This window comes from Crotalus tigris, unplaced genomic scaffold (genome assembly GCF_016545835.1).
Source record: "Crotalus tigris isolate CLP2741 ecotype Arizona unplaced genomic scaffold, ASM1654583v1 scf7180000019070.2622420, whole genome shotgun sequence".
Lineage (NCBI taxonomy): Eukaryota > Metazoa > Chordata > Lepidosauria > Squamata > Viperidae > Crotalus > Crotalus tigris.
This window is the reverse complement of record NW_024097360.1, coordinates 1,086,510-1,113,936: the sequence shown is the minus strand read 5'-3', so window position 1 is coordinate 1,113,936 and position 27,427 is coordinate 1,086,510. Positions and strand designations below refer to the sequence as shown.

Here is a 27,427-nt window from a genome sequence, read left to right as displayed (position 1 = left end):
CGGGCCGTAGAACCGGTGCCTATGAACCAGAGAGACCAGGGGTTTTATTCTATCCTATTCATGGTTCCGAAACCCTCAGGGGGTTGGAGAGCCATTCTGGATCTAAAAAGACTAAATTTCTACCTAAAATACCGCAAATTCAAAATGCAGACACTACGCTCCATCCTAGGAAGCGTAAGGAAAGGGGATTTCTGGCATCGATCGACCTCACGGAGGCATACTTGCACATCCCCATCTCTCTGGCTCACCGCCGTTTTCTACGGTTCGCCTACAGGGGGCACCATTTCCAATACAGGGTGCTTCCATTCGGCCTTTCATCAGCGCCCAGGGTGTTCACCAAGATACTGGCGGTTCTGGCAGCACACCTAAGGACCATTCCGGTCAGAGTCCAGTGTTACCTGGATGATATTCTAATCCAATCATTGTCCGCCCAACAGTCTCAGGCGGACCTAAAGTTAGTGATAAAACTGCTGCAGGACCACGGCTTCTTGGTGAATTTTCCAAAGAGCCACTTAACTCCAATAATGAGAATTCTCCATCTGGGAGCTGTCATAGACACAAGGGAATGCAAAGTGTACCTATCACAGGAACGCCTCATCAGCATAAGGGAAACTGTAAAACAGGTAAGCCGCGGTCAGTCAGTGACGCTGGTCTCCCTTTCCCAGCTGCTAGGGAAGATGATCTCGACCATAGCAATCATTCCATGGGCAAGGCTGCACTCAAGAGAACTACAGTGGTTCATGCTCCCATTTCAGAGACAGCAGCTCAGTGCATCCCGAAGAAGGGTAGGTCTACCTCTGAGAGTACGTCACTCCCTTAGGTGGTGGCTATCTCCGGCCCTCCTCAGAGGTTCTCCTTTCAGGGAACCAGACAGAATAGTAGTCACTACAGATGCAAGCCTATTCGGCTGGGGAGCCCACCTGGGGACCAAGTGGACACAAGGCCGCTGGTCAGCAGTGGACCTCCGACACAACATAAACTGGCTCGAGCTCCTAGCCATCCACCTAGCGTTAAGACATTTCCAGAGCAACCTAAGACGCAGTCACGTACTAGTCCTGACAGACAACGTGACAGCCAAGGCCCACATAAACCGTCAGGGGTGCACACACTCTCGCTCACTTTCGCCGAGGCTCTCCTACTGGGAGCTTGGGCGGAACAAAATCTGGCCTCCATAAAGGCCGACCACATATCGGGAGAGGCAAATATCCAGGCAGATCTGTTGAGCAGATCAACAATAGATCACTCGAAGTGGCAACTACACCCGAGGATCTTCAGGGCTTCGGGCTTCCCCAAGTAGACCTATTTGCCTCCCCTTCCAACGCCCATCTAATTCGCTTCTTCTCCCGATTCCCATCCAGGGGAGCAGAGCAAACGGATGCATTACGGAGCCCATGGCCAAGGGAGCTCCTGTATGCGTTCCCACCCTTACCTCTCCTTCCGGCGGTAGTACGCAAGATTCTGCAGGAAAGAGCCGAGGTAATCCTTGTGGCCCCTTATTGGCCAAGGAGGCCTTGGTTCGCAGACCTGAGAAGTCTCTCTCGCACAAATCCATGGCGGATTCCTCCAGAGAGGATCTCCCTCAAGCAGGGGGAGATCTTCCACCCAGAGCCACAATGGCTACGACTAGCCGTCTGGCACTTGAGCGGTCAATTTTAACCAGGGGGTCTTGCTCACAGGGTGTAATTAGGGTCATACAGGCTTCAAGGCGTCCTTCCACGAACCGTATCTACGAGGCCACGTGGAGAAGTTTCCAATCATGGTGCTCTAAACAGGAATTGCCACTCAAAGGGATCACAGTTCCCAAGATCCTAGAATTCCTACTAGATGGCTTAGAAAGGGGCCTTTGCCAAACACGCTGCGCAGGCAGATCGCTGCTCTCTCAACAATACTTTTGGCCAGCCCCGTTGAAACTTTGGGTAAGCATCCTTTAATACGATCCTTTATCAAAGGGGCTGCGAACATTAGACCACCAACCGTGCACAGATACCCATCGTGGGAACTGCCACGAGTACTACAAGCTCTTACCAGAGCACCTTTCGAACCACTCGAAACGTGACATTCGCTACCTGACCCATAAGGTAGCATTCTTAGTAGCTATCACGTCAGCTCGACGGATATCCGAGTTAGCTTCTCTCTCAACGAGGAAGGACCTGTGTCACTTTCACAGGGACAGGGTAGTCCTGCGAATAGATCCTTCCTTCATTCCAAAGGTCAACTCCCTTTTTCACAGAGCACAGGAAATAGTCCTACCAGACTTCTGTCCAAACCCAACTCATGCCCTAGAGCAACAATGGCACACCTTGGATGTACGCAGGGCACTAAGATATTACATTTCACGTACAGCGGAATTCCGACACTCAGAAGCACCTTTCATATCCTTCCACCCCTCCACTAGGGGCCAGAAGGTCTCGTCCTCTACCATTGGAAGGTGGATTAGGGCATGCATCACTGGGGCATACCAGGCGGAGGCCTTGCAAGTCCCCAGGCATATCACGGCCCACTCCACAAGGAGCGCTGCCACCTCAGCAGCATGGGCCCTGCAAGCTTCTGTTGAAGAGGTTTGCAGGGCGGCCACTTGGGCTTCGCCCTCTCCATTCATTCGCCATTACAAAATCGACAAGTACTCCTCTGCAGAGGCCTCCTTCGGTAGGAGGGTTCTCCAGCAGGTTCTAGACCAAAGTTACACACGGGACCAGTCTATTCCCCAACCCAAAGGACAATAGGCTTTGGTATGTCCCATTGAGTGGATTATCCATATCCAGTACTGGAGAATGGGCGTTGACTTATCTGAACGCCTTTTCTCAGCACGGAGATGGATAATCCACACCCACCCTTCTAGACAGGGATAATAAGGAATATTTAGTTTGAGCCAAAACGTCTTACTGTCAGTCAATGGCTTCGCTCGTGTCAAGACTGGGATCTCATGGTCCAGGACAGGCATGGCAACTTTGGCTGACTGATCTGATTGGGCAGGAATACAGTCTCAACCCATTGAGTGGATTATCCATCTCCATGCTGAGAAAAGGCGTTCAGATAAGTCAATGCCCCTTTCCTGCATATATAATGAAGCTGGAGGCTTTTTTAAGCCCAAGATACAGAATTGTTTGTTTCCTGGCTGAATTTCCAAAGTGCTGGTTAGTAGCTGATTTTATTAACCAGATGAATAGAAGTCTTTTCATTGTTGCTCATATCCCCTTCCATTCCCGCTGTCTCATTATTACTTGCTTTCAGTGCCCTAGATTGTTGACAATTGAACTACACGCTTTATCAAATGAGCTTGACAAGGGGGGGGGGGAGATTGTGATGTTAATAGGTGATTGCAGATCCTTAACTGAATGGCTTTACTTGGGTCTGCTTTTTTCACAGAAAATATGAAGCACAGAAATGATATGTTTCTTTCCTCCATCTTCCATTCCACATGTCACGTTTGCTTCTATATTATTCTGCAGGAAAAGAGGTAAAGAAAGATCCTGAGCATGTACAGTGTTCAGTTTGGTCTAGTGGTTAAGGCACCAGGCTAGAAAACAGGCATGTAACCTGTCTGGTTGACTTGGGCCACTCATCCTCAGCCCAGCCCACCTCACAGGGTTATTGTTGGGGAAAATAGAAGGAGGAAGGAGTGTCAGATATGTTCACAGCCTTAAGTTATTTATAAAAATAATAATAAAGGTAGGATAACAAATCTAAAAAAGAATCTAAAAATTTAGCATTTAAAATATTTAAATTACAGCACTGAAGGAATGTATTTTGCTTCTGAAATTTGACAGAAATTTATGCTTAATTGCAGATAAGGGTCATTTTTTTCCTTCAAATTAATGGTATGTTTTGAAATACAAGTGATTTAAACTAATATCAATACCTATGTATTTGTGAAATCCAAGACTTACAGCATTATTATGGTTGGTCACATAATCAGCCAGATTTTAGATTGTGTTTGGCATTTTTATCCACCTATCGAGTCCTTCCAAGGACCAAGAATAGGAAAATGTTGTTGCTGGATGATGACAAAGGTATTGTTGCAGGATGTAAGCTGTTCAAAGGAAAGCTGAGTTGTTGGGGTTTTTTTTTTTTTTTTTGCAATTGATTGATAGTGATTTTGTGAGTGCTGCTAGTGTTTAAGAAGTGCTCCAGATGTTTTGGAATTGCATCCAAGGTACCTATTGCTATTGTTCCTATTTTGGCTTACTTTAGCCACAGTTGTTCTACTTCTATTTGCAGGTCTTCGCATTTTGTGATTTTCTCCATTTCTTTCTCTTTCTCCTTTGTTCTACTGTCTCCAGGTCCATTATCAAGACTTTTATGTCTTTCTTATCAATAGTTGTTAAGTCTGGAGTACTATGTAGCAGGTGCTTTTTTACAGCAGGACAAAACAATGGTGTACTGGAATAAGTGCAAGAAATAACATTTGCGTGCAAACAAGAACTGCTGGGATTGCAAAATAGACAAAGTAATAGAAAATGAAGCGCTCTGGGACTTCAGCATTATTATTATTATTTTCTTCTGAAGAATCTTGAGCAAATGTTGGTAACACAGGGTTAATTCAAGCTTTATCTAAAGCCTAAGAAGCCCAAATACCATTCTAATATTTATCTGGTTCTGAGCAAAGCTGTAATGTCTAATTGTGAAGTGAAATAATTCTAACTTTTAAAATAGTTTTCACTTAATGGAATTTCTTATACTCCAGTAATTATGGGGGGGAATTGTTCACTCATTTTATAATCTCTATTGTTAACTCTCAATACTTGAGAAACTTTTTCAGTTCCTTTTGAACGATTTTTCTGTTATTTGGTATGGACACGTTTCAGTTAAATTTACTTGTCTTCAATCACTTTGATGTTTGGGTGTGTTGTGTTCTAGATGTTGCTAATGCTTGTTTCTTGTGCTGACATAGTCATTTGGGAACACTTTTTGAGTGTTATGAATGTCTAGAATAGTCTGGGCCATCAATTCCATCTTTTTTCATAAATTCCAATGCATCATTTTTGTCATCATGTCTTTTTTTATAATATATCTGGGCAATTTTATCATAGCTGTTTATTAGGTGGTCAACAATCTAATATTTCTCTTTGCATAATCTACATTTGCTAGTGTTTTTAGTTTCTTTATATTCCATTTTTATGGCATTTGTCAGTAGTGCCAGTTCTTGTGCTGTAAATATTAACCCTTTCATTTTATTCTTGATGGATCCAATCTGAAGCCATTGCCATCTGAAGCACAGAATATAAAGAGGCTTGTTATTTTATTTTTATCCTGCCTTTTATATATTTTGATCAACTTAAGGTGTCCAACATGGCCAATATTCCTGCCTGTATTTTCCCCACAATTGTTTACTTCTCTATTCCATTGTTGATTCTGATTTTTCCTTGCAGACATTTTTTAATAACCCCTCATTTATGTATTCATTTAGATATATGATTTCATTCTCCACTGTTGGCTTCACTTGTAACAAACCATGACCACTAATTTTATTTGTTAAATACAAACTCTCTATATTACTTATTGAGTGTAGAGCATGATGTATTGTCATAAATTTTCAGATCTTGTTATCTAAAGCAATTAGTTTAGCTTGTGTACAATCAACAATATCTGCTCGATAGTATATTATAGGGGAATCCCAAGTATTAATGTTTTTGACTGTGTTATCTCCACACAGTTTGATTTTAGAAACTTTCTAACTCATTTTTTATATTTCAAGCTTGCCTTCTTTTTCATTTAAGTGTGCAAAATATAGTTTGTTTCTAAAATATCCAATTATACCTTTCCTTCATTGCCAGTGCTTTGATTTGAGGGCGAATCAGTAAGTTTCATCTGAGTATTCAATTTCCCACTTTTAATGCCAGCATAGCAATTTATCGATTCCAAATTTCATCATAATGTCAACACTAAAAATTCAAACTGTATTTAAAAGTGTATTTCTATAGATTATTTTGCATCTAGTTTCTAATCATCCATGTGGAACAAATATGAAACTTTTGTCCTTGCTTGGTTATTTCATGGCCCACTGGCATTTTATTCAAAATTATCAGCAGTGGAATAAGAGGTATGTTAAAAAGGAATGAAAGCAAAAGGTCTTCTTGAAAATTCCTTTCCTAATTTTGATTTCTCCAAGTTTTTCTGAGTTTGGCCTCTGTGCTGTTTTCCTATTTTCAATTGTATTATTTTAAAATGTTATATTTTAAAATTAATTCCAAAAATACTCAAGCATGTCTTAATTCATATATGGAATAGTGAATTGAATCAGGTCAAACTATCAATCAGCGTTTGAATTTTTGAAATTCCCGTTTTGCTTTTTGTGTATGTTTAATTGTTTGTAGATATTACTGGCAATTACTTTTATTAACAGCTTGAATGTTGTAGGATTGGATGAAAAATATTGGTTGTTTCTTTGGTTTTGTCTTGCAGGATTGGAAAAGTTCCTTGTGAATCCTTGCTGTAATGTTTGAAATAATTCACAAAACAAAAGTATAAAATGGATAAATATTTTAGCCCAAATCCTATATATATTGTTGAATGTTTGAAATTGCCTATTTGTTGAAATTGTTTGATTGTCCTTTAATATTGTTCAATTTTCTTACCAGTTGTCATCATTTTTTGTTATTCTTCCACAAATTATTCTTTTTTTCAATAAAACTTTATTAGATATCAACAGAAAATAAAGTACAAGGAAACAAAAAGAAAAATGTAAGGAAAAAGGGAGATCAGGGGAAAAGCAAAATTGGGATAGGGAAAAAGAGAAGGAAAGGAACATACAGAAAAAAAGTAAATTTCCGACTTTCTTGAGTAGAGATATAAATATAAAATACATTAAAATAAGCCATAATAAATTGTACATCTAACAGTTCTAATAATCTAAAATTAAATTTTATTTCTTTTAATTTTAAGCAAAAAGTGATTTTCAAATAGAAACAAAGCTAGACAAAGCATTTTCTTTAATCAAAGCAGTTAGTTTCACCAGTCCCTGCAATTTTTCATGACTTCTGTACCATGTAGTCATTTTGTTGTTTTGATTGTCTTGTTTTTTCAAACTCTTTTCAGTTTTTTAAATATTGCAGGCGGTTGAACTTTATTTTCCAGTTTAATTTTCCATTTTAGCACCAGATATTTGCTTTGGTGGCTTGCTTTTAATTCATAATGTATTTCTATTGTTATTGCTTTTATGAGGCTGTATTTGAGATGATTAATCTCTTTTATCATTTTTTGTCACAATTGAGTAATCAATTTGCATCATGCAAAATTTTATTTAAATGTTTTCTTTGAGTAGATTTTAAAGGAGATCATCTCACATTATTGTTGATCATCAAACAAATATAATTAGTTCATTGTTTTGAATAAAGTGTTTATCATTTTCATTGGCTACATCCAAATGGATGTTTATGGTTATTTCTTCTTTTCTAGCTTTTGTGGCCTATTTTTCTTTTTTCAGTTTCAGATCTTTTATTTGCATGTTTTTAAAATTGTTGTTCCAATCCATTAAGACAAGTATCTGGAAATGCCTTGTTTCTGAGTATGAAACAACTCTGATGCATGACTAAGTTATTCAGTGCTATTTGATTCCAGAAATTTTATTTTTCAAATTTCACATCTTGGAAACCATCGTGCAGTGGATTTGATTCACAATAACACTTCACAATTTCTTCTTGATTTTTATAGGTTATCCACATTTTTCAATGATTTCTTTCCAGGACCTTTATGGTTTCTAGTCATGGTTGCTAAGAGAAGCAGCATGCCCTGTGTCCAACTTGTTGCTCAATACCTGGGAACTGGTTTTTCCAGATTTCACTATTCAGAATTATAATCATAATTGTACAGATTAAATACAGATAATCCTCATCTTACAACAGTTTGTTTAGTGACTGTTCAAAGTTACAACGACACTGAAAAAAGTAACTTACGACTGGTTTTCACATTTATGAATGCAGCATCATCCCCATGGTCATATAATCAAAATTCAGACGTTTGGCAGCTGATTCATATTTATGATGGGTGCAGTGGCCCAGGGTCATGTGGTCCCCTTTTGTGACCTTTTGGCAAATAAAGTCAATGGGAAAACCAGATTCACTTAACAGCCATGTCACTAACTTAACAGCTGTAGTGGTTCACTTAACAACTGTGCCAAGAAAGGTCACAAAATGGGTCAGAATTCACTTAACAAATCTCTTGCTTAGCAACAGAAATTTTAGGCCAGAGGTGTCAAACTCAATTTCATTGAGGACCACATCAGCATTGCAGTTGCCCTCGGGGGGCTGGGTGAGTGTGACCAGGGTGGGTGCTGCCTACTGGGTGGGCGTGGATGGAGTGGGTATGGCCTACTGGGTGAGCATGGCCAGCTCTACATCATTCGCGTCAAGGGTGCCTGTGGGGGCCTGGGCAGGAGTAGGACAGATCTGAGGGTCTCTGGCAAAAGGGGGTGGGAGTGGGGCAAGCGCCAAGGCATGGTCCATTTCTTCATTCCTCACAAAGGGTGACACCTCCCCAGTATGCACCCAGACGGCGGGGCCGGCACAGCAGGGGCTGGTTCCTTGCTGTTTCTAGACGGCCTTGTGGAGCTAAGACTGAATGCGTTGAGCATAGATAGCCACCATAAAATTGTACATTGGCTCCCGGCCGGCCTGGGCCAGGGCCAAGGCAGCAGGAGCCATTCCCTCGCTGTTTCCAGGATGGCTTTGCGGGGCCACATGAAACCACTTTACGGGCCGCATCCAGCCCCGAGGCCTTGTGTTTGACATATCTGTTTTAGGCTCAGTTGTGGTCGTAAGTTGAGGACTACCTGTAAATAAGTATAAAATAAATAAATATTTTTATTTTAAAGAGAGCTGTGATGAGCAACTTCCATTTTAGTTGAATCCTATTATGTCCTAGACCTGTTTAGTCATGCTTGTTGCTATTCTTTTCTGTGTATCTGTTACGATGTGCAATGGTATATGGATACTGTGGCTTTTGGCTTCCAGACCTAATCATAACTGAGGCTGATAAATTATGGGATTGGTGTGCTGATATACTCCGATGATTCATTTTGGTGATTGTGTTTAACTCTTTCCAAAATACGTGCACTGTTTGAGATCATGAGCTTCATGGAAGTTTGCATTTGATCTTGTTCGCATCGTGCAGTATAAACGTGCCTACATTGGAACATCGGCAAGAAAGCTGGTGATAATATTCCAAGCGATTGTATTTAGCATAATTATTAAACAGGAACTGGTAGATCTTGGACATATTAAATAAAAAGCAGGGTCGGTGAAACTAATCCTGTGTGAGTGTGGGACTAAAGTGAAGTGTTAGCTTCTGTAATTTGAAATACCATTCTCTCTGGCCCTCTGGTTGATACTCAATCCAGCATTTTTCATAGTTGATGGATCTGGATCTGGGTTTATGCAGGTTATAATCTATCAGCATGGCAGGGAGAGGGCCATAGGTTCTCCATTCCTGTTCATTGGAAAAACTGTTCATTTGGACATATTCAAGCTAACAGATGGAGAAGCTGCTTCTGAGCCTGTCTTTGGGATTTTGTGTAATTATTATTTTTAGCTCATGGTATTATTCTATCCTTGTAATATTGCTAGCTGTCTAATTACTCTTTTTTTTTTTAACGGACTGAGGCATACGAGATGCCCACAGAGAAAAGTGGAGCGCACGAGGGAATTGAGTTCAAAATGAAATCCACTCTCATTTTAAGTTTCCAACATATGTAACTATTCACAACTGTGGTGAGGTGCCACTCTACTTCTCATTTTAGTTTGGCATGGGGAGTTTTTGCCTCTGTGCCACAAAAGTGCAGTGTAGGCCCATGAGATCAGGAAGCAGCTCCATGTTATGCCTAAGTATCCATGGGACCTTGTTTTTTGTCTTGTGGCGTTGCCTGCAAGACTTCAGCCTAGTGCCATAAAAAAATAAGTGCTGCTTTTTCAGTGTAAGCAAAATGTAGATGTGGGTGTAGAATCCAGGACTGTACCGAAAAGCTACTACACAGTTCGATAGGAGAGTTGCATGTTCATGTTGCTTAAATATTTGCAAATGCTCTCCATTAGAGCAGCAAAATGTTGTAACAGATTGCTGGGTTTCTTTCCTGTTCTCAATCCAATAGAATAGAAAGAGGTGTCTCTGTTCAGTCTGACCTACTTTTATCTATTGATTTTATAACGTACTGAATCTTGAGTGGGAGACGTTCCACGACAAGCTTCAAAAGCACCTTGCTAAATAAATATTTCTTTTTTTGTGAAAAATATCATGGTGTCGTCTGCCTACTCTAAGTATTTGGATTCTCTCCTTCAAATGAAGACTCTCTGCCAGATCACCATATGACTGAAATGGTATTGAAATCTCAGAAGGCATGTGAAGCAGTTGAGCATTAATGTTCCTTGATTTTAAGTACCTTTTTAACTCTTAAAACCTGAATTCTGCCCATCGATCATATTTTTTGCTTTATTGTAGAACTGACAAATAAACAATGAACATATTGTTTGTTATACCTCTGAATTGTGGTAGATATAGAGATGGGGGGGAGGAGAGAGAAGGAAGGGGGAAAGGATGGGGGAGACAGTCGAAGAGTTTTAGAATATAGTGAAATGAAACCTGGCTAGAGTTTGGATATGGGGTATTCAATGTTGAAAATGAAGAAGAAGAAAGCAGAAGAACTTTGCAAAAAAATACAGTAAAATTCTGCTTGTATGCTGGATAGATGTCCATTTATTTATTTATTTATTTATTAAAAATATTATATAGCCACCCAACTCACTTGCAGTGACTATAGATGGCTAATAGAAGTCAAACTTCAAGTATAAAACTCAATAAAAACTTATCCCCTGGCCACAACAATCAAATTATTGGCCCTACAGCAATATCTGATGTGTGGCAAGGGTGTATTGTAGCCGTCCTGTTTATTAACTTGTATGTAAACTCAATTAATCCAAGCCTTCTCTCTTTCTGTTCACAGGAGAAACTACTATTATCAGAAAAATATTTTCACAACATTATCATACAATTTATTGTTGGCAAATTGGAATAATATTGAGTCAGTACAGATTTACAAACACCTAGGAGAGAGAACATGTTTATATCAATCAGATATTGCTCAGTGTAGTTCTCGAGTTTCTTCTATTCAAAAGGCTCCTACTTTGTCACTGCAACTTGTAAAGTCTTTGTAGTCAAGATCTTCTCTCAGCTTCTTTGTGCTGTAGTACCTAAGTCTGTACTTTTAGAAATCTTGCCATCCTTGAACCCATTCACTCTAAATGGAGCTATTCTTGGCTGTCCCAGGGTGTTTTAATGCTGCTCTGTTTAAGTCTCCATGGAGCTTGGTATTATCATTTTAATGTATGGTTGAGTTAACACTTTTTCCCCAGTGAGCCTAGCTCCAATGGTTCTCACATCAACTCAACCTGATTAAAAAAAATGTTATTGGCAAGTTTCCATCTTTAGGACTCTCAATGAAAAGCCTTTTTCCATTTGCTTTGAAAATGCCCGAAGTTTCCTTAAACAGCCTGTTTGGGACATTGATGCTCAAATCGATGTTCAAATGAACATCAATTGAAGTTCAAATCAATCAACCTCTCTTTCTCAGCCTTACTGCGCTTGTGGAGCCTTTCCAAGTGGGTATATACCGGAATATTTTTTTTCTCACCTGCTGCAGTTCTGGAATTTTGCCAGGACTTCAGTTTAGCAGGCTGGATGCATTGCCTTCTGCCATCTACAAAAATATTCCCCATCTCCTTATATGCGTGAATGGCTGAGTAGAATCCCTGAGGCATGTGCTCTTTTGCTTCTCTCTCTATAAAAACCCACCCTATCGATAAGAAATTCCCTGATGCAGAATGTGCCGTCTATTGATTGCTCCTCATGTGTGACCATTGTTTGCATACATCTTGTTTGTCTAATTCTAGACCACTATTTTCACAATCCACCTCATTTTGGATGCAAAAGCTTGTAAAAAAATTGCTTTAATTTTAGCCCTCTATATTTTCATTGTTACCTCTTGTATCTTGTATCTGACTGTTGTACTTCTGGCCTCAGTAAAGGTTTGATATGCTTTCATTTGCTTGTATGCTGTTCCTCTGCCTTTCCACTAGCTTTTTTTGAAGGGAAACTATTGAAAACCATGTCTCTTTTGATTCTCAGATCTGCAGGGAATGATGCAAAATGTTGATGCTTTAATCCAAATCCAGATATTTGGATTTTAGTCCTTAAATGTACTAAAAACTTGATAATCTGTAATTCTTTTGATTAGAAGGATTATTTTTCCCATTTATTATATTATGGTAAATCTTAATGCACTATACCATTTTTATATCATATTTGTACAGTATTAATTAAAATCATAGACATATTGTTTAAATAACTTAAGATATTAATTAGAAAAAAAGACTGTGAATATGTGCTTAATTATTATAATAATTAAAATTTGGACTGTGCTTTTGGCTGTAACTTGGTATCATTAACTAGGATACACCACTAGCATTATTTGAATTATCTATTATTGGACATTAATTTATTTTGAAACGTTGCTAATGTCAATTATGTTTTGTTTTGTTTTGTAGAGATAAGAGCAGTTCTTCATATGCAAATGTTTTGAAGATGTGGCCTTGATAATAAAGGTAGGTATATACTCTTTACTTTTTATGTCCACATGGTCATTTAATTCCAAAAGAAATGTGGAACTTTTAAGGTCTCCCGGCCCTTGTAGTCTCTTTGCTGCAAAAGTAATGGATTAAGTCAATAGCTGAATTAAATTCTAGAAGATTTCTGTACTGCTACAGTAATGCTTCATTTATATGAATTTAATATGATTAGCATATTGTAGCCTATCAGGGTGCAGAACTGTGATAAAAACTTCTTGGTTTTGATGTTTTTCTGATGTCAAAAAAAGTGAATGTCAAATATGAAATAATACAAGGTACTGGATTGTGCTATTTGCAGGCATTAGTGGTGGTCAAGGAAGGGGGGAAAATGATGGCATATGCATATTGCTATCACAGTTACCAATATTTTGCAGTTTGTTAAGTGAGTTTTGCCCCATTTTACGACTTTTCTTGCCACAGTTATTAAGTAAATCACTGCAGTTATTAAGTTAGTAACACGGTTGTTAAGTGAATCCGGCTTCCCCATTGACTTTGCTTGTCAAAAGGTGGCATAAGGTGATCACGTGACCTTAGGGCACAGCAACGGTCATGAATATGAACCAGTTGCCAAGCATCTGAATTTTGATCACATGATCATGGGGATGCTGCAAAGGTCGTAACTGTGAGAAACAGTCATAAGTCACATTTTTCAATGCCATTGTAACTTTGGTCACTAAACAAACTGTTGTAAATTGAGGATTACCTGTATTTACAGAATGATGTATGAATATCTCTTCAGTTTTATTTCAGATTAGTTCAATGGTTTCAAAGCTGTTTTAGAAGAACATTTTTTTCATTGCTCCATACAAGAATCAATACAGCCTTCCTTGAGGTAGCCTTTGGAATAGTACATTAAGTCCACCATCCTCACAGAGCAGAAAGAAATAATTGTTACATTATGAAATGTCCCCTTTTATGAAGTTTTATCTGATTTCCTCCTCACTTTATTTATTTCTGTTTATATAATATATACCCTATATTGTTTTATTGTGGTGTTGGTACTATCAGAAGGCAGTAAAATTATATCTAAATAATAGTAAATATAACTCCTGCTAGCTCTTCAGCTGTTGGCCCTATTTACAGAAATGAATGGCAAGCCTGAAATAGTTCTAATATGCAGCTACTCCCCATGGGAGCCAACAAAATACGAAGAATAAGTCTGTCACACACCCATAAATATATTTTAAATTTGGGAAACAGTTCAGTGTAAAGGAATAGAAAATCTCTATAAATATATGAATTACAATTAGATGTGTTGGAAGAAGCACATGGGTGTTCATAGGCCTCAGCTTACATTTTTAGGTCATCTCCAGGCCTCTTGATAAAAATACCTATGGTATGATAAAACTTAACAGGTTGTTTTGACAAGCGAAAATGACATTTAGTGGAAATTCTTCCTAAAAGTTACCACATTTCTCTTTTCTCCTGCACTCTTGCATTCTGGCAAGATGGAGCTGTACTTCCTTGTCTCTGCCTGGCACTTGGAAGTTCTCCAGCACTGGAGATGGATAATCCACCAATGGGTTGAGACTGTATTCCTGCCCAATCAGATCAGTCAGCCAAAGTTGCCATGCCCGTCCTGGACCACGAGATTCCCAGTCTTGACTGATCTCGCCCAGGAATCAGACGTACAACTTTGGCTCCTAGGCAGGTATAGTTTCTCTTCCATTGGTGGATTATCTTTCAATAGCTGAAGGTTTAGGCTAATTTAAATTAAATTGGAACTAATAGACTAAATTATTTTTTTAAATTCTTCCAAATTACAGATTGAGAATCACACTTCCCAGAGGGATAGTCTTCCTCACTATAAAGGGGGGGGGAATCCCTTAAACTCCTTCCCTAACCCAACCCTCAACCCTCCACTTACTTTAAAAAAAAAAATCAAGCTGATCAGCGGAGCTGCGGTTTTAAGCCCAGCCATTTAATAACAGCAGCTACTTAGCCCCGCGTAGATAAAGGATTAGTGGGGGGAACGCATGCGAGGAGGGAGGTAGCTGCGGAAGCCTTCTCAGACAGCGCGAGGCAGCTGGAAGGCAAAACGCCGCACTTTAAATTGCCGGGCATTCCTCGGGTTTTTTAAAAGAGCCGCCATTACTGGAGCAGCTCAGCGTATTGGAAGTTCTCATAGAACTATGGAATATATGTTACATCAAAGAAATAGGCTTAGCTGGCAATCATTAATGCAGTGCAGTTTTTAAGTTTTAATTAGGTAGGCCAAATTGGTGGGTTTGGCTCTTTCATCTTGTCATGGAACTCACATCTACTCTATAAGTATAATCAGAAGCTTCTTATGAAGGCCATGCTATCCTAATTTTTACAGTTGTCTTTCCTTTAAAAAAAAATCTTCCTTCTTTCCCCACATGTTTTACTTCTCTTTGTGTTTTTATATAAACTATTCCTCCCTGAACAGATTATCCTCATCTCAAAATAATTGCTACTTGCTAATTTTGCATGTTTCTAATTGGCGAGATTGCTTTTGGAATAAATGTTTCTTGTCTCACTTTTAAAAGTATTTTTGTATTTTATAGTAACATTTGGCCTTAATTTATGCATGGCCTACACCAGGGGTAGGCAACCTTGGCTCTTTTATGACTCGTGGACTTCAACTCCTAGAATTCCTGAGCCAGCCAGTCACAAAAGAGCCAAGGTTGCCTACCTCTGGCCTACACCATTTTGTAAACAAGCCTCTTATTAACAAATCAATAAATTTAACTCCTGGTTTAAGTTTTAAAAGTTAATTAACCAGTCATGTTATTATTTTTAATTTATTTAATTTCATTGAATGTTTATGCTTGCCAAATTATAAATCCTTTACGAGGCCCTATCAGTTTTGGCAATATGGTCTTGGATAAGCCATTAAAAGGTAGCTGTGGCCCTCAATTCAATAAAAGTTTCATATGTTTGAGTTACATTGTCTTTTATCAAAAAAAAAAAAAAAGGATTAGTGAACACTGCTAGCTTCAAGAGAAGCAAAAACTGTATTGAAAGAATGGGAAGATTGTTAAGAGAGTGTCTATGGAGATTCTCAATCATCCAGGTCATGTTTGTCCCAAAGGTGCTTTTTCCAAAAGGCAACTGGACTTTCTTGGGTCTTTTTTTTTCTCTTTGAAAATGTTTTTGAAGTTAACTGAAGAAGCTTCTTGTATGAGAAGTGAAACGTTTTCAAAGGAAAAAAAACAAGAAAGTCCAGTTGCCTTTTGGAAAAAGCGCCTTTGGGACATTAAGACAGTGAGAATCCTTACTCTCCTGAGGTTGCAAAGACCTACTTCTTCATAGAAATGGAGCCAGACTGGACAGCATTAGCATGAAAAACGTCTGCCCAATCTTCTCCATTAGACAATTTCACTATGAGGTTACAATGAGCAGTTCTCCAGTTCAGAGTAGGCTAGATGAGAACAGATGTTCAGCATCTGTGTCAGAATCTCAGAGGCCAGAATTTCTCTTTCAAACAGGCAGCATCAGCATGAGGTCATAATGGCTGGAATTGTTCTTTCTGTTCCAAATGGACACCATTACCTTAGATGGCATTACTCCCAGCAAGGCACTGCAATAAATGGGTTAAGTATGTTCCTGTGTCGCCCCATGGTAGATAGATGTCTTTTATAGAAATTGGACAATTAATGGTAGAATATGGACATAGACTTTCAACTGAAATGAACACTAACATGAGTTCAGAGAAGCAGTGGATGACAGAATGGAAGAGATAAGTTAGCTTTTACAGGGATCCTACAGAAACACAAGATGGACAATCATTGAAAGAAACAGACACTATAGAGATGGCTTAATTCTTGAATTTGAGGAGAAAAGATAAAGAGAGATTTAAACAAAATCTGCAAAGTCCTTCTTTCTGCCCAATGCCTATAAATTTTACTTCCTCCCCTCAGCCTTATAAACCTCAGTACTCTACAATTACAGCCCTCCTGGTTATCTGCACAGAAATAGGAAAATTAAACTAACATCCTTTTGTGTGTTGCTGCTTTTTGGGTACTGGTTAAAAACTGATCAAATGAGTACCTACAGCATTTGCTTTCTTTCCTTTTTGTTCCTAACCTCTAGACCAGAGGAACCTGGCTGGCAATTTTTACTTAATTTACTTTGATTTAAGTTTGAATTATAATGAAATCAAATCTGAGTTTTTTTCCCTGGCTCTTTTACCTCTTTCTCTCAGTTTCACCATTACAACGCCAGCATATTGTTTCAAATGCAGACTTCGTTCATCCATCTGCCGCCAGCTTTTGTGCTACAGACTGTGGCCCTAGAGTATAGGACTAAAGATGATTATTTATTTGACCAGGGAAATCTCTGCACCACAAGCACTTTTCTCTGGAGCGCTGTTTATTTCTTTTTATTTGGCTATGGAATTTTGATTCATATAAGCAAAGAGAGCACAAATTGTCATACAAGGGTGGTTGAATATGTTTCATTATGGAGATAAAGCAAATACTTGTGAAGAATTAGATTGAATCAGTATATTATGTGGTAAAAACATAGAAGACGTTAATATAATCAAGAGATCGATATAACAGGAATCAAAGCGAGGTTGGAAGAAAAGGGAATAAAACGTGCATCACTCTTATACAGTGGTTAGAAAAGCAGGAGATGAAATGAACCTAAAAAGTAAAAATAAACCTTGTCTTTATTTTTTTAATTTCAAAGCAGTGACCGTAAAGAGCTTATTTTCAATGGGATTATTATAAAATGGTATATTGTCCTTCACAAAATCGTCATATTTCTTAACAATTCCAATTTTTGGAAAATCTGTTTTCTATAAATGTACAAAGCAGTAGCAATAAACACTCTTAATACTTGAGTTCTGCTGGAATCCTATTTGGGAAATAACACAGAGAGGGAGGGAGGGAGGGAGGGAGGGAGGGAGGGAGAGAGAGGGAGAGAGAGAGAGAGAGAGAGAGAGAGATCTTGAACCTTTCATGATAGAGAAGAAAAAGGAATGCAGGTGGATTGATCAGAAGAAAGAAAAACTCAAAAGCCCAAAGCAAAAAAGAAAGCTCTACCTTAGTTAGTTCACAGTGTTTCTTGGTATCTAGGGACATACCTTATTTAAAATTAAGACAGGAAAATGGGGCATCTTGCAAATGTGTTTGGAGGTATAAAAAAATGTTATGTGCATTTTTTGGTGCACGGATGCTGCTCTTTGCATTCCTCAGTTATTTCCTATCTGAAGACTTTTAGATTTCAAGGGCTTGCGGTGTCCAGTTTAACAGCTGGATCAAGAAGTGTTATTCATTTCAACTACTATAGATATAAGCTGAAATGTCATGTCGTATCTCAAGATTGCAAGTCTCTTCCTGTGCTTATTAAGAGAAAAGAGCTAGTGTAAACTTACAGCACCTCATCTGACACAAAATATAGACCACCTTCTAAGCCATGTTTTTGTCTGGACTGGATTCAGGTGCTTTTGTCTGTAGTAAACTCTTGCTCTGGCTGTGCATTTGGACTTCAGAGCTGCGCATGATAGCTTCATTCTTCCCCAGTTCACTGATAGTTTTGAGGACTTTGGAAATTGGTCCTATTTTTTTCTTCATTTCTACATAATCAGAGAAAGAGAAATATAAAAGCCGTTTTATAACTTTCATTTAGACAGTCCTTTCTAGAATTTCCAACATATTTTGTAGGAAGGAAAATTCAGCTACACACATAAAGACCAGTGCCACTTGTTCTATATTGGCTTGATATGGTATATGATACCACAGTCAAGTCTGGATTATTCAGTACGATGGATAAATAAGCCATGGCTCAGTTTATGAACCTAGTCAACTACACAAATTCACTTCCATTATTTTCAGACGTTTCTAGGAAAATAGAAATAAATTCCGATAAGGCCATCTTTCCACTGATTGTGCATAAGCATTATATGCTTGGAAACTATTTACCATACTGTGTAGTATTTTGCCTTCCCCAAGATTGCAAAACTACCTATTTGAGAACATTTTTGGCCAAGTGTCTTATCAATTGTTGACAAACTTTTTGTTCAGGAAAAGTTTATTACAGATTTTAAAATTACTCAAATGCTCTTTCCTTTCTCTTTTCTTTGTATCAGTTCACCTACACCAATCTGCTTAAAAATGTTGGTAGCTTCTCTGGAGCAAAATAGAAGATTCAAGTTTTTTATAGAGAAGAGAAAAAGGAACATTAGGTTGCACAAACACATCTCCTTATGAAATGTTGGACAGATGTCTGCTCATTGTTAGAAGTAATACATTGGTTTTTTGATATTTAAATTCAAGGATGAATGGTCATAACTGCGCTCAATATCCGATTACATATCTGATACAGTCTTTTCTTCCAACATAATTGGCACCATCCCATAGGAAATGATAGTATTACAGAAAAAGCAATTCAGTACCCATCACATTTGGGAAATAAGAGCTTTTGAAAAGGTCAGAATAAAATATGCTCTCAATTATGCAAATGACACTTGCCACAATGATCAGCAAGCAAAAAAAAAAAATCAGAATTCATCTTAACTATCTCATATGTTGTGAGTTATGAACTAGATGCTTTGTTACCAACTTGTGAACGTGAGGACCCTGTTAATTCAAGCCACAGTTTATTTTAAGATAGAATAAAACCTGTTACTAAAAGATAGCAATCTGTGATGCAAATTGATAATATATTTTTTATTGACAGAGACACCAACTATATTGTAGAAGATCTCTTGACTTAGAGAAGGACTGTCTTTTAGAGATTACTCAAATATGATCTTCTTGCATTCGGAGGATGTATTTAATTGGCACTTGTTTCCCATTCTAGCTCTGACGTTTAGTGGTTCTCATTCTTTAACTTTTGTAGGATCTAAAATATGTAAGGTCAGACTGAGGTTTTGTTCTGAGGGTCTGAATGTTTGGCTGAAAAAAATAGTTTCATGCACTTGCCAAATCAACAACTCAGGCATTCTGGAAGTGAAGAAGCCAAAGGCTGTGTGTAGTTTCTGCTGTTCGTGTGTGTTAGCTTGCAGGCATGTCTATACATTATGTTCTATATCCACAATAATTTCCCCATTTTTTGAATTATATCAGGCAGACAATTTATGCAGCATGCAATCACAGTGCTCATTGTATATTAATAGGAGTCCTTGATTTGGTGAGTAGAGTGACTAGGTCCATAGGCAGTGGTTTTTTGGGGTAGTGAAATATTGGTTTGGTTCAGCTCATCTAGCAACATTTATGCACTTTTATTGAATTGGAGTCTGGAAGATTTAGGCTCCTGTTTTTTGGAGGTTGCATACAATATTGGTGCATAAAGTTGCCACATTGTGGTGTGTTGGAGTCAGCAAATTCTGACTGAACTTGGCCAAACCACCAAGCTGCCTTTAGTTACTTATGAAGTAATAAAATATGGCATAATAAACAAACCAAAAACCATCTGAACTCCTGTAGGGCTGTTAGTTAAAAGTTAGTTTCCCCAAGGTTAGCTTTGCTATTTGAGGTTGTATATGTAATCTTTTGCAAATAGATTGTGTTTCAGTTTAGGTTTCTTGCCTGCTTTACAGGGTATTATTGTGAATGAAGATTTTCATTTCATTTAGAACAGTACAGGAAAAAAATGTATGCCCTCTGTTTCCCTCTACTTCAGCTGACTTGCATCTTTCTGTTTTAATGGACTCCGTTTATACAAGCATTTTAACTTTTACTGCAGCCTTGTAATTTGCTGCTTGCTGCTGGTGACAAGTAGCTATTCTCTGCCAAGCCCCAAAAAGGCAAATTGTACAGTGCTGTTGTAAATATATGCTTTATGTGTTCTCTCTTCAAGACTTTAAATAGCTGCTTGATAGAGGAACAGGTTTAGATAATGTATAACCCTAAGCTATAATGTGGTTTGCTGGAATTGTAGGTGATATGCAAAACTATCCAGTGTGGTTTGGCATGAATATGAGGTAAATCAAAGTAGCTTATATAGCAAAGTGGTTGCTTTGGTATTGTATTATTAAGCTAGCAATAGTGTCAACATTTAAGATTGGTATAAAGGTAGAAGCTGGAGATGTGGGAACCAGCAGGCTAAAGATGGCCATTGCATACAGAACACACCAGTGTCAGAACCTGTTAACCCTATGAGATACTCCAGTCAAGAAGCAGAACCAGGAGTACTAGCTCTATTTTTATTGTAAAATTAGATTAACAAAATCTTGCAAGACTGAAACTCTTCCTCCCCTCTTTTCCTTTTATTCTCTGTAAAACTAGGGAGAATCCTTTCTGAAACATTTCCCACATTCTCCCCCCTTCTGTGTGCTGGTTGTCCTGTCTATGGCTCTCCCTCTTGTCTCCCAAGGCAATTCCTAAATACAACAGTGGTAGTCCCCAACAGTCCCCAACCTTTCTACCTTTGAGGACCGGTGGGGGGTGGGGTGGAGAAGGGATGGTTCCACATAAGCAAAGGGCACGCATGCCCATTGCTCGCTCAAATGGAGCGCAAGTACACATGCTCACCTGTTGCTCGCACAATAGGATGCACCACATGCATGCACTCACCTGCCATTTCTGCAGCTTGGTTCCAATTGGTTCAAGGCCTGGTAGTGGGCCACGGCCTGGGGTTGGGAACTCCTGCACTACAGAACCCCTCCGATATTCCCGCAGCAGATAATTGCTTTTCATGACCAGAAACCCAAGGCAGATGTTGAAACAATTTCTGACTTTCATGTCCAATTCTCATTGGATGTCCTAGCTCTTAGCTATCCCTTTTGCTAGTCTTAGGACTATAGAAACAGAAGAAAGCAAGGTAGACAGGAATGCAGGGCCTGCTAATTATGGATGAGGTTACTCTAAGCCAGGGGTGTCAAACTTGCAAAGTCATGTGATGTGTCGTGATGTATCACAACTTTTTTGCCATTGCCAGCAATGGGGTAGGCGCGGTTTTGTTATGACGCATCTGGCCCGTGGGCCAGCAGTTTGAAACCCCTGCTTTAAGCATCTGTCCAGTCCTCAGTCCTGGCTTCACCAAAATCCAGGAGGAGATGTAGCATCAGCTCCTATGGAAGTTCTTTATCTCACATAAATGACTACTGTAGCCAGAGCACTCTTAGAATTGGAAAAGTCAGTATTTCTGCTCGTGAAGACAACCATTTTTTTTTAACTCCAGTGTCTGTATGATTAGTATGTGTATGATTGTGTGGTTAAGTCATAGGGATTAAAATCTTTCCTTTAGGCATTGATTTGTAAGAGTGTGATAATTACTGCTGCCATTGCATCAAATACAACTTAATGAATTCACAAGCTTTATCCATGGAGATTCTTGATACATTGGCTGGCTTTACAAATTGCTTAATAGTAGTTAGTTTGCTGATGTGATATTTACCCTCACTCTTTCATTTCTTTACAAACTTACATATTGATTATATACTCGTAGGTGGCTTTTGTATGGTATTTAATCAATTAGTGGAATGTTGGTTCAATTGTCAGAAAGATCTACCAGCTTTAAATATAGGTTAGCATGCCGGAGTGAACAGTGTGGTTCCTTAAACATCTGCAACTCTTGATGTAAAACGTCTGAATATAGCAAAAAAACCACTCAGCATTTTAAAATGAAATCAGGCTTTTGGTATTTGTTTTGTGTATCCTGGATAAATTAAATTAAAGCCCAGTATTTACCATAAATAATAACGTAAATCTTATATTTCTTTTTTTTTCTTATTACTGCATATTTCATAACTGGCAATCTAGCTGACAGAACACATTTCAGTTACGATGTATTTACGTTAGACTTTTTTCAGGGTCTGCTTTATTTTGGGGGACGTTCTCTTTCTGCCTTTGTGTGTAGGTGTTTGATAATGGGACCTGAGCCTTTGAAAACTATACTTTTAAAGGTTAGCTTGCAGTTATAGCCAACCTTTAAAAATTGGGAAGATTATACTGTAGGTTAATTCAACAGTATTTAAGCATGTTTTGATGAAGAGAAAAATTGCAAATTTGTTGGACATATTTTTGTATTTGCTGACTTTTCCTTCTAAAAGTATTGGCTAAGAAACAATTGTCCTCAGTTCATTTTTGACATGTTGTCTAAGCTGCAGAATATTTACAGACAGAAGTAACTAAAGCAGCCTTCCCCAGCCTGATTGCTTTGAGATGTCTGAATGTCAACTCCATAGTTCTGCAAAATAGTCATGGCTGGCTGGACAGTGCTCAGAGTTCAAATCCATCCAGATTGAGGAAGGCTGAATTAAAAGTACCCACATAATTTGCTCGTGAATGCTTTGTGTTTGTTTTGTTTATTTGCACAATTTGCAAATCCTTTGTCATATTTTCTTCATCAGAGCATACATTAGTTTGGTTAATATTTTTTTATTTTTAGTTCATTTTATAAAATAAGTTCTCAGAGCTGTGGCTTTAGGCCTATCAGTTTTTCCCAAAAACAGTAAAATAAGGCAGTCAATGAAAACATCAGCAAAAAGCAGTGGAGGTCAAACATACAAGAAGACTTAAAATATTATATAGGTACTGCTTGACTTACAATCATTTTTACTGACTGCTCAAAGTTACAATGGCACTGCAAAAAGTGATTTATGTCTGGTTTTCTCACGACTGTTGCAGCATCCCCCTGGTCATGTGATCAATATTCAGGCACTTGGTAACTGGCATGTATTTATGAGAGTTACTCTATCCTGGGGTCATGTGATCACCAATTGTAACCTTCCCAGGTGGCTTCTCATAAGCAAAATCAATGGGTAAGCTAGATTGGTTTAATGATCACATGATTCGCTTAACAATTTTGACAAAAAAAGATTGCAAAGTGGAGTAAAACTCAATTAACTTGCCTAGCAATGGAAATTTTGGGCTCAATTGTCGTAAGTCGAGGACAGCCTGTATAGCATTAGATGTAAGAGAGATTAAAAGATAACAAAACAGATACCAGGTGAACCTTCTTGGAAGAAGAGTTACAACACTACAAAGGGATAGATCAGGTAGTCCGTTCTTGAATAGGAGTGATTCTTGAATAGTATTTTACAGTGTATTTAAATGGAAATAAATTTTGCTGTTCTGCCTCTGAATTTCATAGCAGCTCAAATGGATCAAGTCCAACTAGCATTACTTTTTTCCTGATTAAAAATCTGTTATCTATTTGTCTTTCTGAAGATAAAGTCCAACACTGAAAACTGCATACAGTGGTAGTTATTAGTAAAAAGCTTACCTCAGGAAATAGAGGCATAATAACAAGCATAATAAAAATTATGCTAAAGTTATTAATTTGTAATTATAAGTAACACAATTTAAATTAAACATGAGGTTTTTGGGCAGTTCCTCTTAACTCTTATTTAAATTAGTGGGATGAGATTTACAAAGATTTTATGTTTTTGTTTAATCAAAATACTTATGAAATATTTATATATCCTATGGATGTTTTAAAATAATTCCATTTAGAGGAAAAAAAATCTCTGCTAGAGAGTGGAGTCTGAGACACACACAAATTTTTAATCCTGAGTACCCATCCATTACAGAAGTCCTAACATATGAGAACAATTTCAGTGAGAAATGTTGGGGTTGGCTGGGAAAGGCAAAATGACATTCCTTGTGGCAGAATATAGCTTTAATTTACTAGCTAGGGTTTATACAAAGATATTTCTGAACTGTGTGATTTCAACAGACACTTACCTCTTTCAGGTCACAGAATAAGTGCTTAAGCTGCCGCTACTACACTGAATTTAACTTAGCTATGATTTCAAGTTGGTTTGTTTCAAAACTGGCTTTTAGCCCCTTGGGTTTGCATGTAACACTAAGCCAAAATTAGCCAGAAAGCAGTTCTACACACCATTTGTATACTCACCCTCAGTCCCTTACATTGTGGTTTCAAAATGTCTTGCACTTAACTTTTACTTCTGCTACCTCTGAATCCTAGGAAATACCACCAATAGGAAATTGGAGTGCTCAGAAAATCTGGAGCACTGCAGCAATTTGAGGGGGAAAGAAAACAGATTGTACTATCCTGCTAATTGGATGGACTGGGCTTCTGAAAATAGATGATGTCATGAGATCAAATGTGTTCAGAGCCGATTCCCAAATGGCGCAAGCCATTATTGTGGAAGTGGTCTAAAAATAATCCCATATATGCCTATGATTGGACAGGGAGGAGGGAGGTTGCATTCATACCTGTGAAGACAGCCGCTGTCTTTGACTTGCCTCTGACTCCTCTTATTTGCTGATGCATATAACTTGCCCCCCGATTCAGTTAAAATCTTTTGGGGGGAGGCTAGCAATTTGTGAACAGTGTACCTAAATATGATCCAGGCTATTACAGAAGGTTGGGTTTACAATTCCGTGATGAAACAAACTGAGATAACAAGTTCTCCAAAATAAGCAGGTCTGGGAAAAGGAAACAGATTTCTGTTAGATTTGGGTCAGGATTTCTCCGCAGCCAGTGAAAAGGCGAAATAGGATTCTTAACCCTGTAGACAAAATTCTTCCCAACTACACAAAGGAATATGCAGTAACTCAGCTATCTGTATCATGGCTAGGTAAATTAGGTAAAAGATATATTTTTTTCTCAGTAGTAGGATGCAAGAAAGCACATTTCTCCTTGTGTTGGGTCAGTCCATAGCTTAGATGGGATTTGAGCAAGTTTTGAGCTTGGGCCATATTTTTTTAATTTAGGTCCATACAAATGCTCAGTGCTTTGCATAGCATTGGTTCTCTTTGAATCAGAAAAGATGCTGCTTTTTCTGCATGACTGCTTCATCAGCTATCCCTGGCTCTACTTGTGTGTTTGTACAGCCCCATTCTTAGCTGCTTCACTATACAGCAGGAACAGATCAAATTTGCCTTAAAATATCCACATTTTAAGAAGTTCATCTTTTCTTCAGTGTCTTTTTACTGAACCTTGTTTAATGTTCATATTGATATATAAGAGGCCCAGGTCCATGCTGATCTGGTTGGCAAAAAAAAAAAAAAAAGTATTATTGTGAGCAGATTGATTTCAGCAGGCAAGTTGGTTTCACTTCTTTATATCTCATCTTTAAATTCATTTGGTGCATACGGTAGTGAAAAATATTACTTTTGCATTTAAGATGCACGGCAGATAACATGGCCTAATGTTCTCATTTAGCAGTTCCAGAATTTACATAGTAAGCAGGAAATTGCAAGTGGGCGGAAATTTTGCTGTGGTGTTCAAAAGCATGGAACAGTGATTTTAACAGTATTGATTTTATATTTCTCCTGACCTCTTTTCCAATAAGAATATATATATATATATATATATATATATATATATATATTTACTTCAGTTTTTTTTAAAAGAAACTCTCTATAACTGCAGCAAGCAAGGCTTTGTTGCTGAGGGATACTGAGTTCTGGATCTCCACAAAATTTAGGAAGTTCATAAATTTCCCACCTTTTCTTTAGTTTGTAGATTTCTGGGGCAAGAAAGTCTTTTGTTGTCACTGTAACGAGTGACATATTTATTTAATAATAATAAATAATGCATTAGGTCTTCAGTTGTAGAACAAACTCCTTGGTAGGCAGATGTTTTCAATTGCTAATGTTTCTTCTTTGGGGCATACACTCCTACTCTCTTTAAATGAAGAACTTACTTTTCCTTAATAAATAATAGTTCAGATACCTGCTTTTAGTAGATGAGAGACTGAAGTCAATGAAGTCAATTGGGAACAATGTGGTCCTCTCTGGATCAATTGTGGTTTACATACACAAAGTACAGACTATTCAGAGATGATTTTGTGCTAATTTTGTGGGCATAATTGGTATTCTTAGAATAAATTTCAAGAACTCATTATCCCAGATCATACTGTCTTAACTGGTACAGCTTTTATCCAGGGATATCATTTCTATTAACTTGATTCCAGATTAAATTTAGGTCTGAAGGTTTGAGTTACCTCTTGATGCAGCCAGTTGCACATAGTATACCAACACCGTTTGTAAATGGCGATGCAGAATATACACTCTTAAATAAATATTATGGGAATTCAAGATGTACAAGAAAATAAAAGGAGCATTTTTTTTTAAACTATGGCTTTGAGTTGATCTTGTTTTATAGAGCTGTAGTTTTTATTGTCATAGTGGAAGTTCAGAATCAAGTATTTAAGATGGATTTTCTTCTTAGGGGAAACCCAAGTAGCTTCCTTGTCATTGATATTTAGGCACATATGTATTATGCATTTACACACATTATCATGTAATTATGGCTGCTTCCTGAAGAGGAAATATAGAAATATTGTCTCTGTAATAAAACCCCACCATTTTATTCTTGCTTTTTTTAAAAAAAAAATTCTTGTCTTGTTTTTAATTTATTCTTACTATTATTACTGAATGACTTTGTAATTCCTTGTAATTTAAAATGTGAGCTGTCTTTGTATCAAAAAAGAAAAAAATATTTAAGAAGTCTAAGTGCTTCCCTTTGAAAAAAAAATCTCTTTGGGTGCAAGACTGCAGTGCATCGAGCATAGAGTATAAGTACATGCATTTAACGGCATATTCTTTCAAATGAAGTAAAAACTAATCAGTACATCAAGGATTTGTCTTCTGTTCTGGAGGCCAGGAAGGAGGTGTTTTATGTTCCACCTAATGTCAATTTTGCCATGTAAACCCCCCCCCCATATGTTACATTCAGGATAGTGCTATTCGTTCTGTACTGGTTCTGATGAGACAAAAAATGAGCAAAAGGGCAAGTTGCTTTTCTCATCTTTACTTGGATGTGTCTTGGATTCATTGTATTTTTCCAGTAGCTTGAAAAGATGTTGACAGGTAGACATGCTGTTAAAAGATTCTGTTTTCTAATTTCTGATATTTTATGCAGAATTAGTACAATACTCTGAAGAAACAGTGTCTTTGCAAATCCCTGCCATGTCTTGCAGTACCTTG

General features: G+C 38.0%; 1 protein-coding gene across 9 annotated transcripts in view; it reads left to right on the top strand.

Annotated features, from left to right (window-relative positions):
* The window catches only part of PLCB4 (phospholipase C beta 4), a 195,962-nt gene that overhangs the window by 24,690 nt on the left and 143,845 nt on the right, over positions 1-27,427 (top strand). For all 9 annotated transcript variants that reach the window (XR_005558646.1, XR_005558647.1, XM_039359416.1 and 6 more), the window contains exon 2: positions 12,531-12,587. The gene's annotated coding sequence lies outside the window, so the exon portion shown is untranslated. The remainder of the gene's footprint in view (positions 1-12,530; positions 12,588-27,427) is intronic.